General features: G+C 38.4%; 1 long non-coding RNA gene across 1 annotated transcript in view; it reads right to left on the reverse strand.

Annotated features, from left to right (window-relative positions):
- Positions 1-10,737, reverse strand: part of LOC138849974 (uncharacterized) — a 70,347-nt gene that overhangs the window by 31,006 nt on the left and 28,604 nt on the right. The gene's annotated exons all lie outside the window — the stretch shown is intronic.

The following is a 10,737-nucleotide window of genomic DNA, read 5'->3' on the forward strand; positions in this document are numbered from 1 at the left end:
ACTCTCATGGGCTCTTCAGCCATAGTCGAATGCCTTAAGGGCTGATTCTGAGGCCAGAGTGCTGTTTAGGACATCTGCCATTCTATGAGTCTGCTGTGTATCCTGCTTTCCATGTTGGATCGTTCTCTCCTTTTTGATTCTATCAGTTAGTATTCACAGACACTAGTCTTGTTTGTGTGACCCCTTTGACTCTTAGACCTATTTTGTGATCGATTGTGAACTGAAATTGATCACTTGGACTAGTGAGATGGCATTGGTACATGTCACCTTGATGGGATTGAATTGGAATCCCCTGGCACATTTCTAACTCTATCATTTAGGGCAAGTCCAATTGAGCATGTCCCAAATTGTACATCTCCTCCCTCTCTTATTCCCACTCTTATATTTAACAGGGATCACTTTTCAGTTAAATTTAAACGCCTAAGAATAATTGTGTGTTAATTACAGAGTTCAACCAATAGTATTAAATAGAACAAAAAATACTAAAAGGAATAAAGTATTACATTGTACATCAACAGTCAGGACAAGGGCTGATCTAGTCACTGTTTCTCATAGTGTCCATTTCACTTCAACAGGTTTCCTTTTTTGTGCTTAGTTAGTTGTCACTGATCAGGGAGAACATAATGATATTTGTTCCTCGGGGCTGGCTTATTTCACTCAGCATGATGTTTTCCAGATTCCTCCATTTTGTTGCAAATGACCGGATTTCATAGTTTTTGGCTGCTGTATAGTATTCTATAGAGTACATGTAGAATTCAGCAGTGAATCAATCTGGTCCTGGGCTGTTCTTTCTGGACAAATTACCATCTAAGAAGGAAATTAACCTGCCTTCTTGACAGCAGCCAGGAATTACCATGCAAATGAACTGTAAAACTACTAGTCTAACAGTACTTTATACTTTGTGTATCTGTGTGGGTGAAAACTATTGAAATCTTTACTTAGTATATACTAAGTTAATCTTCTGTATATAAAGATAATTGAAAGTGAATCTTGATGGGGAATAGAATGGGAGAGGGAGTGGGAGATGGAATGGTTGCAGGTGGGAGGGAGGTTATGGGGGGAAAAGCCCCTATAATCCAAAAGATGTACTTTGGAAATTTATATTTATTAAATAAAAGTTGAAAAAAAAAGACAATGGAAGAGGTAAGGACCCTTCCCCAGGTCTGTGCCAATGAAACCTCGCAACAAATTTCCAAGTGCCATCTCGCATGGCACGCTCAGTTCCCTGTATCCCCATGCCATACTTCCCGGCAGCCACAGCTCTGACTTTGGAAGACGCAGGTGTGGCATGGATCATAATGGTTGGCTTTCTGCAGTGTATAGTCTCTACTGGCATGGAGATGGCATGAGCACAGAGGTCATGTGCAGCATGACTGATGCCCAAATTACCTTTGCTAGCCTGGCTCTCCCTTTCTTGCTTGCATTTCTGAGGCATAGTGTACTGACAAAGCAAAATCTTGAGGCTAGGAAAGACAGTTCAAAACAGCCTGGGCTACATCCCAATCCCCCCTAGAACAGGATGTCATTTAACACTTCAGCCTGGCAATCCCAGTCTCCCTTGTGGTGTAAAAGCTCAGAGCAGAGTGCTTCCAGGTTCCTTCAGCTGCAGTGCAAAGTGAGACATGTGCTGGTGAGAGTTCATCTACTCTGGACAGCTTTCTTGAACCTTGGGGGATTACTTTGCTTTGCATCCTAGACATCCATTTGTTCTTGCTGCCTAACTGTAAGTAACAGTGTTAAATTGCCTGATTTGTTGTATGAGTGCTTTGTCTCACTGAACTAAAACTCTGGCTGTAAGATTTGTGCAAAACCTCTAGCAGCTGGGTTTATGCAAAGCCTATGTCAGATCTAGGAACTTTAGCATAAATTAAAGGGATATTTGAAGTTCTCTCATGGTGTTGATAAACTAGTCCATGATGTTTCTCATTCAGAGATTGATAACTGCTACATGGTATTTCTGATTAACAGCATGGTGGACTGTATCCGGATATCAAAAACAGAGTCTCCCAGCAAAGCTCTGGGCTCAGGAGTTCAGCTCTGCAAATCCTCTGGGCTCAAGCGAAAAACCAGCACAGGGACATGGCCCAGGCAGAAACTTTCTGAATGGCCACTCGGTCAAGTTTGGAAAGGGGACCTGTGAAAGCCAAGGGGGCAGGGCTTCTGTTTCTTGGAAAAGCTGTTGGGCAAGATTGACACCTCAGTGTGTCCAGAAGGTAGAACACTGACTCAAAAGCTATTCTGAAGCCTAAGTTATGCAATTGCCCTTTGGATTTTTGCTTTTATTTGGAACCAGTTATCCAGTTATACATTCCTTCTTAATTATCCCTGTTAATATGGAGATTTCTGTTATATGCTTATTCCATCATTCTATTCAGGGAGCAAAAAAATTATTTGGGTTCACAGGTGTTCAACCAGCAAAGAATTTGCCTTAGAATGAGTTGTATCTTGATTCTCATCCATATCTTATTTATGTGAGAATTTTGACTTAGAATTTTGAGTTAATATGAGGATATAAATTTTAGGAGGTGGCATAGAGGGGAATACCACATGCTGAATGTGCCTCTCCAAAATCATGTGTTGAAACCGAATTCTGAATGTGGCAGTAATTGTAGGTAGAGTCCAGGAGAGGTGACTAGACCTTGAGGGAGGAGCCCTCATGAATGAGATTCATGTTCTTACAAAAGAGGCCCCAGAGAGATCCCTTGCCCCTTCTGCCACTTGAAGTCCCAGCAAGAATACAACTGAGTATAAATAAGAAGTGAGTCTTTGCCAGACATCAAGTCTGTCAATGCCTTAATCTTAGATTTCTTAGTTTTTAGATCTGTGAAATATAGGCTTGTAAGTATCTAAATGTGCAGTTGTTACCTAAATTCATCTTTATCCAACTAACCAAGCTTAATGTTTCTGTTTTGAAATTTAAACTAGAAAACATATTAGACAGCTTTCAGCAATTATTGTGGGTGTTTCTGAAGTGCACACAGCCCAGTGGCCCTCAGTAATGTCATTCACAAACAAAATGCTGGAAACAGGAACTTTTTTGAAACGGTCAGTTTATCTGCAATCTTTCACACCACCTTCAGGAATGACTTTATTTTTTTTTTACAGGAAATTATTTCAGCTTTGGTCTCTGACCAAACTACAGGGCATTATTGATGAATTTTTAGCTTTTCAACTTTACATAAAGAAACATCCTTTCATGGATTTTCACTTTTGTCTTTTTCTCTTGAACACAAAGTTGCCAATATCATCTTTGGTTACCTAGAGAAAGTAACCATCATGGGGAAAATAAGTGACTTTCTGCAGCATCTGTGTTGTTTAATATCCTCTGCCAATGCATAAAAGAGGCAAGAACAAGTGCCTGTACTACTGGAGCAGAAAATGCCGCTCCTTAGCAGGATGTCCAAAATGCCTTTATATGTGATCAAACATACTGTGCTGCTCAGAAAAAAAAATCTTGAAAAGAGGAAATCATAAAAATCTGAAATCAGTTGCTCAAATATTGTCTCAGATGTGGATTTCTGAAGCCTATATGCAAACACTGCCTAAAGATTATGGACTCCCTGTGTGTAGTCCATAGCCTGGCTTTTATGTAACACTTATCTCAGCTAGTGATGCTATCAGAATGATGCTGGTTGGAAGTCACAGACAGATTCACAATTTAGTTGTTCTTACAAACTCCATTCCCTATGTTGATTGTGTTCCAGATCAAACATCGTGCAGTGTATGACCCAAGTCTTCTTAGATCATCAACCTCTGGCCTGCCTACTAAAAACATCATAGAGAAAATAAGACTATATTATGTGGAAGATCCTGTGATCTTAGTCTAACAGCAAAGCTTGTATTTTCTCCTTAGATGAAAAGAGACATTTTGTTATAGAAAAATAGCAAAATTCTGGAGATAGACCTCTGTAAAATCCAATTTCCTATGACATTTATATGATAATACCTACCTCTTAATATTGCTTTCAGAATTGGATGAGATGAAATGAAAAGCCTTGCTTATACAAGAATTTCGTGAAAATTTGTAGCCCTGTAACTCTAGGTAAGTTATTTAACTATTCTGTGCATCCATTTTAGTCACCTCTAAAAAAGGATATCATACTAGTTACCTCATAGGGGTTGAGTGAAAATTAATTGACTCAATAAATGATCAGCTCTTCAAATAATACCTGCCCATAATAATTGCTCAATAAATGTGGTTATCATTGCTGTCATTATTTTTATTGTCATATACTAATAAGATATTTCCCATGAAGAGAGCCACATGAGCTCAAAATAATTTAAGGTACTATATGTATTCTTTTGTTCAGAGTATGGCAAGGAATAAAACGGAGGTTTCAGCTATGTAACAATGTAACACTAACAAATTGTGCTGATGGAAATATTCATGACAAGTACTAATGAAGCTGTTTGGCTTCTGCTATAAAGAATCTTGAAGACTATGTCCTCTAACTTGGCTTTATTATTAGAGAAAGTGGAAAGCCAGCACAGACTTAAATCAGTAGGTCATATGATCATATCTATATTTTTGAAAGTTAAGTAAGAGGATGTGGGTGATGAAAAAAGGTAGGGTTATGAGAAGTAAAGAGACATTGAGGAAACTATCGCTGAAGATAGGCTATCTATAAAGTAAAACAGCAGTGATGGAAAAGAAGAAATAGCTATAGGAAACAGTATAGGGTAAAATCAATACATTGGATAAATAGATGTAGGGTTAAAGAAAAGAGCTAAAGCTGTTTGAAAATGGATAAGTGATGGCATCAAGATAAAGAAGCAAGCACTTGATGAGATGTGTTATCATTATGGGTCATCCAATGGTGAAATCATTGGTGTAGACATTGTCTAGAAAAAAAATGCTTAGTAAAAAAGATAAAAGAACAAAGAATGGAATTTTGAGGAATTTACATATTTCATTAAAGTTCAGAAAACAAAAATTTCTAAGGACTAGCACTGAGAAAGCAGTTAGTGAGTAGGAAGTGGGCAGAAGAGAGTGGTAGTATTGAAATGCAGAGGAATGCACATGTCAAAAAGATCTAGAAGATCTACATTAAGGAATATTTAATTGTCATTAATAAAGCAATATTTAAAATGATTATTAAGTGATGAAAGTGATTCAATGTCTTCAATTTTTATTTCATATTCTTTCTCCTTATCCCTCAAACATCACATAGTGTTTTATAAACTCTCATAACTTCCTCAATTCTCTTCCAAGCCCTTCAGTCACTGGATAGATGATCTAAATAATACCACATGTGGAGCAAGCATTTTCTTGGTGGATAATTCACAAGTTAGGAGGCCTGCATTCCATGTTGGAGTAGCTGAATTTGAGTCCTGGCTGCACTCTCAATGCCACCTTGGTGATGTAAGTGTTTCTAAGTCTAGTGACCCCTGCTATGTCATGTTGCATTTCTGGACAAAATCTGAAAATTCAGACCTGTGGCCAGAGTGTTTTTTTGGGGGGAGGGGGGTGGACATTGTAAGTGATTTTTATTTTAAAAATATTTAATTCACTCAGTTTTTCTTTTTCGACCTGAACCTTGGAACATATAAGTGTGATCTCAGAAAAAGCTCCCAAGTGTGCAAAAAAAAAATAATCTTGCATGGTCAGATCAGTGTATTCAAGAAAATATTTTCCAATTCAATCCCATCAAGGTGGCATGTACCAATGCCATCTCACTAGTCCCAGTGATCAATTTCAGTTCACAATTGATCATAATGATAGGACTAAGAACCAAAGGGATCACATAAACAAGAATAGTGTCTGCAAATACTAGCTGATAGAATCAAAAAGGGAGAGAATGATCCAACATGGGAACTGAGATACCCAGCAGACCCATAGAATGGCAGATGTCCTAAACAGCACTCTGGCCTCAGAATCAGCCCTTAAGGCATGCGGATCCGGCTGAAAAGCCCATGAGAGTATTTCAGGCATGGAAAGCCAAGACACTCTGGAAAAAAAAAAAAAAACCTAAATGAGATATCTCCACGAGTGAGATCCCAGTGGAAAGAACAGGTCATCAAAGAAGGAGGTACCTTTCTCTGAAGGGAGGAGAGAACTTCCACTTTGACCATGGCCTTGTCTAAAAATTATCAGAGTCAGTGAACTCAGGGGGCTTCCATAGCCTTGGCAGCTCATGACAAGAGCCTAGGTTGATTACTGATGCCATAAACAAGAGTGTCAATTTGTTAAGTCAACAACAGGAGTCACTGTGCACTTACTCCTCATGTAGGATCTTTGTCCTTAGTGTGCTGTACATTGTGAATTAATGCTATAACTAGTACTCAAACAGTATTTTTCACTTCATGTTTCTGTGTGGGAGCAAACTGTTGAAATCTTTACTTAATGTATGCTAAACTGATCTTCTGTATATGAAGAGAAACAAAAATGAATCTTGATGTGAATGGAAGGGGAGAGGGAGTGGGAAAGGCGAGGGTTGCGGGTGGGAGGGACGTTATTCGGGGGGAAGCCATTGTAATCCATAAGCTGTACTTTGGAAATTTATATTCATTAAATAAAAGTTTAAAAAAAAGAAAATATTATGCCTAGATGTGCTAGCTTCATAATTTGGCTTTAACTACTTGAAATAAAACAATGAACATTTTATAAACTATAAAATTGTGTATGCTTCAAATCCCCCACCCTTTGCATTTTGAGATAAAAGTGAAATTACGTTGAACAGTTCACAGGATCTTAACTTGGTAAATGGCCCACAGCTTCCTACTTTACCACTTAGTATCTATTCATTTCTTACCCTATACTCAACAAACAGGAACTATTCAACCTTCCTCTTTTATTCATATTTTGTAAGGACTGTTCACACCATTGCTATTGCTTTGGGTGCCTATGTGGAAATAATAATGCCTATGTCTACAGAGCTATCTTCCAATTACAAAAACACTTTTCCTACTTCCTATGTTTAGATTTGTCTTTTTCCCCAACTCTGTGCCAAAATTTGTCAGTTTGCCCCTAAATGAACACTGCTTTTTGCCAGCATGATAATCTTGCAAAGGGCTAGGAAGGAGCAAAAATTGTTCCACACTCTTCCTCTTTATCATCCCTATCTCTCCAGCTTTTCCTACATTGTTTCATGGCCTCATACTCAAATTCTTCCTCTTCCTAGTGTTAAAGCAAAAAAGTTTTTGTATTCCAATGGACTAAAAAATACATGCTTAAGGTGTGGCTCTCTATAGTAGCTATGTCAATATCCTGGCAATTTGTTTTATATGTCCTCTGATAGATACGTATGAATATAAATCATTTTACCATGAAATAGATACAGATAGATCTTACTTTCCACTGAGGCACTGAAGGTCATGAGTGATTTAATGGGTAAAAAGAGCTATCTCATAAAGCTATGTGTGGGTTCTTAATGACATGCTGTTAAATTGAGAAAGTTCTGCTAAGATTTACCCCACTACTCCATCATAGATCACATTTTAAGAAGTGAACAAAAAGGACAATTTTTGAAAGCATTGCTTCTATGTTTTATTGTTTGTTGTTACATTTTCCCCAAGGGGAAGGTGTTGTACCATCTTTCCTTAAGCCAATGAAAAGAATTTTAAGGGAAACTTTTGGGGTGATTCACCCAGGCTTCTTGGAGTTTGGTAAACTTAAGTATTATGAGTCAGGCTTGGAAGGTCTAAATGTCATAAATTATGACTGGATTGTCCTAAGGGTAGTTCTGGGCACAAATTGTGTTTCCACCATGAAAGGGAGTTAGTCTTGCTCAGCTGTCCAATTTGCCTACATGGAGGCTCCATGATACCCAACTACAGGGGAGGGATGCTGGAACCCTAGTTTTTTGAAAGGAGTTACAAATAGCTAACCAGGGGTAAGCATTGGCCATATTATGGGACCTTCAAGTGGAGGCTCTCAGATGATTTTCAAGGAACTCACAAAGACACCCCATGAAATAAAGAGCCATGAATGTGCATCTTGCACTGACGGGCACCAACACCATTGTGCAACACTTTAAATCCATAATACCATGTCCTTTTTTCATGAACCAAGCAAGGTGGAAAATACCAGGTAGTGTTGTACATAGGAGATAACAAAGAAAAACGCTGAAGCTAACTATACACCTGCCTCCTTTCCCACTTCATACTTCCAGGCCTGTGGCAAGCCTAACTAGTGAGATAAGAGAAACTGAATATTAGGAATGTAGAAAAGGTACTCTGGCAGTTTATTTAACATTATTTAAATTACTAAAGAACTAGAAGAATCTGTGGTTTTTCTGAGTTCAACCAGGATGGAGAAGAATAGCTACTGATAGCAACATTTGACAGGGAGAATGTGGTGGGCAGAATAACTGCCTCCCCAAGATGTCCATGTTTTAATCCATGGAACCTGGGTATTTATGACATTGCACAGAAAAGAGGAATCAGGGTTGCAGACAGAATTAAAGTTGCCAATCCAATGTCCTTAAAATAAGGAGATAATCTTGGATTATCCAATACAATGAAGGGTCCTTAAATGTGGCAGGGGGAGGGAGAAAAGTCAGTATTGGAATGATGTGATGTGACATAAAAGGCCATCTGATCATTTCTGGCGCTGAAGACAGAAGAGAGACATGGGGAAGAAATGTGGGTATCTTCTAGATGTTTTAAAGGTTGATAAAATGAATCCTCAAATAAAGGCTCCAGAAAGGAATGCAGCCCAGAAAATACAGTGAAACCAACTCAGGATGTCTCTAAAATTAAAAAACATAGATTTATTTATCTGTTTGAAAGGCAGAGTGATGGGGGAAAGAGAGAGACAGGATGAGAGAGAGAGAGGGACAGGGATCTTCCATCTGCTGCTTAACTCCCCAAATGGTGACAACATTGAACCAGGCCAGTGGAAGCCAAGAGAAAGGAACTCCATCCAGGTGTCCCATGTGAGTCACCAGGGGCCCAAGTACTGTGGCCATCCTCCGCTGATTTCCCAGGCACATTGTCAGGAAGCTGGATTGGAAGTGGAGCAGCCAGATCTTGAACTGGCACTCCAACATGAGATGCTGGTGTCACAAGTGGCATTGCAAGTGGTGGTGTATCCCACTGTACCACAATGTCAGCCTCTCAAGAATGTAAGATAACAAACCTGTGTTTTAACTAAAATAATCATAGGAAACTCACAGAAGGAGTGAAGATAAATAATGAAATTGGGTTGCTACTTCTCACTATATCTGGGGATAACATAGTCTGTGCTGATCATATGAGAAAGAAAATTCTCTTTGTAGGGGATTCTGTGTATTGAATTTTAGCACTGATTTTTCTTCTAAGCCGATCTCTTCATAATTCTAGCAAATAGATTGGACTGTTTGCTTTAAATTTCAAACTGCCACTAAAGAAAGAGGCCACTTTTGAGTCTCATTCTGTCAACAATTTCAAAACAAATTTCCAAGCCAAAGGCATGACCTAGGAGAAATGAGAATGCCCATTATTAAATTGTTTTTGGAATGGCGTCATCCCTCTTTATGAGGTTGGCTGATGTGTGCTTATTTGTAAAGGATACTGAAACAATCTGATTCCTGGGAACTAAAGACAAGCCAAACCTGAGTCCAACTTTAATGGAGGAACATTCCAGTAATTTACACATTATCTGTGTTGTTCTGGAGAGAAAGAGGATAAGGGCAATTGCTAAGACTGGAATGCCTGAAATAGCTATTGATTAGGTTGGAAACAGAAGATAACCTCCACCCCTACCTCTGATAGTTGCAATTTAGTGTTGCTCCAGCAGAATAAATAAGGGCTATTTCATGCATTTTGTTCTTGGGAAAATATTTATATGAAGTAACACAAGGAACACTCTCCCATTCATGTCCAAATGGTCAGCCTGAGTCTGGCTGTGATTTGCTGTGTTTCTGCAAACACACATAGCTTTCATATATTGTAAGTTTCATCTACTTTGCTCAGTGCCTTGCCTTTTGAGTTCAACTATCTATTTTGGGGAGTAAAAGTAAGACTTTTTTTTTTGCATTCCTATAAGAATGTTATTCTTATAGCCTTTAAGCCTACTTCAAGGTAAATCCAAAGCATGGGAAATAAAGAAAAACACAAAAATAACACTGTATGTTGTTTTCTTGTTACACATGAATTTTAGCACATTTTTGGGCATACATGGCAATTAATGTCGCTACCATTGCTATCACTAAGACATACTTTGAATACTATCATGCATACTAGAAGGTACCAGCTTCAGTCCTAACACTTTGCTGAACAACACTATGACCCACAACCTTCCCTGCATATGGTCACACCTACCTATGGTCTACAGTTGAAGTACCCAGCCTAAGAGTTGGAGTCTGAAAAACAATTTCTCACCATTCCAGTAGTTTGATCCTTTTCAGAACTTTTATAATATTTGTTTGAATTTGCACCTCTCTAAGACACGTGTATTCTCCCTTGCTTTACTTCATTAACAAATCCTATTATAAAGAGTCATGCCAAGAGCCTTGGGTGATTACTGACATCATAAATAAGAGTGTCAATTGTTAAACCAACAACAGGAGTCACTTTGCAGTCACTCCCCATGTAGGATCTCTGTCCTTAATGTGTTATACCATGTGAATTAAGGGTAAAACTAATATTCAAACTGTACTTTATACTTTGTGTGTTTGTGTGGGTGCAAACTGTTGAAATTTTTACTTAGTATATACTAAGTTGATCTTCTGTATATAAAGATAATTAAAAATGAATCTTAATGTAGAATGGGATGGGAGAGGGAATAGGAGATGGGATGGTTTGTGGGTGGGAAGT

This window comes from Oryctolagus cuniculus, chromosome 6 (assembly GCF_964237555.1).
Source record: "Oryctolagus cuniculus chromosome 6, mOryCun1.1, whole genome shotgun sequence".
Classification (NCBI taxonomy): Eukaryota; Metazoa; Chordata; class Mammalia; order Lagomorpha; family Leporidae; genus Oryctolagus; species Oryctolagus cuniculus.